This window comes from Aptenodytes forsteri, unplaced genomic scaffold (assembly GCF_000699145.1).
Source record: "Aptenodytes forsteri isolate BGI_AS27 unplaced genomic scaffold, ASM69914v1 Scaffold1, whole genome shotgun sequence".
Lineage (NCBI taxonomy): Eukaryota > Metazoa > Chordata > Aves > Sphenisciformes > Spheniscidae > Aptenodytes > Aptenodytes forsteri.
The window spans coordinates 10,633,973-10,634,952 of record NW_008795035.1 but is presented as its reverse complement, the minus strand read 5'-3'; the positions used below and the strand labels follow the sequence as shown (position 1 = coordinate 10,634,952).

The 980-nt window shown below is 54.8% G+C and overlaps 1 protein-coding gene across 1 annotated transcript in view; it reads right to left on the bottom strand.

Moving 5' to 3' along the window:
- The window catches only part of PAX3 (paired box 3), a 92,431-nt gene that overhangs the window by 78,733 nt on the left and 12,718 nt on the right, over positions 1–980 (bottom strand). The window lies entirely within an intron of this gene.

Genomic DNA, 980 nt, shown 5'->3' with positions numbered 1-980 from the left:
GAAACCCCGTTATAAAACACCCAGTGGAGGGGCAGGTTTAAAATCAGAGGGGACATAATGGGTAACAACGGGCCCGCGCAAGACGAGCACCCCCCCGGGTTAAACAGAAGTTCCCAGGAAATCCTGCGGGGTTGTAGGGAAGGTGGGATCGAGCCCTCGGCGAGGAGAACCCCGAAGCAGGCAGCACCGGCGGCCGTGCGGCCGAGAGAAAATCCCGGGGAGATTCGGGGTCGCGGTTAGAGGAAGACTCCGTCCGAGCGGAGCCCCAAAGTCGGTAAAGTTTCAGCCGAACGAAGTTCGCGGCGCTAAGTAAAAAGTCGCGTAATAAAAACGCTGAGAGGTCCCAGTACCAAGCGGTTTCTTCGATGGCCTCGTGATTTTAAAATAGAGCCGCATTCAAACAAAGCAAAGGTCTCCCGGCTGGGAACAGCCTTTCGTTCGGGTAACACGCTTGTAAAAAAAATACCTCCAGTCCCAACACCGAAAGGGAAAGTTCGGGCATTGCTACTTTAGAAACAACGAAGGGGGAAAAAAAAAAAATCCAGCAGCAACTTTCAACAGAAACTCAAGCCTTTACTTCGCTTTCGTGGGAATAAAAAGCTAGAGGAGGAGGAGGCGGCTAGTCTTGAGACAAGGATCCGTATTTGCCTGCATTATTGCGAGGGCAAACTTTTTAGCGGTGTAGCTATAAATACACGCGGCTTTGGAGAGGACAGAAAAATAAACAGAGCGGGAGAAGGAGCAGTAGGCAGACGGACAGAAATACAGGTAATTTTTTTGCGCTTTGCAACGAAAGAAGCGAGGGCCCGATCCCGCCGCGCTGTGCAAGCCCTGACATGGGACCGATGGCTCCCCCGGTCCGTCCCGGCAGCGCCGAGCCCACCCGCGGCTCCCGCGGGGCTGAGCGTCGGGCGCTCGGGGCTTTGGACGGCCAAGCGTTCGCAAAGCGACCCCTTCCTCCCTAGTTTCGTTTGAGAAGG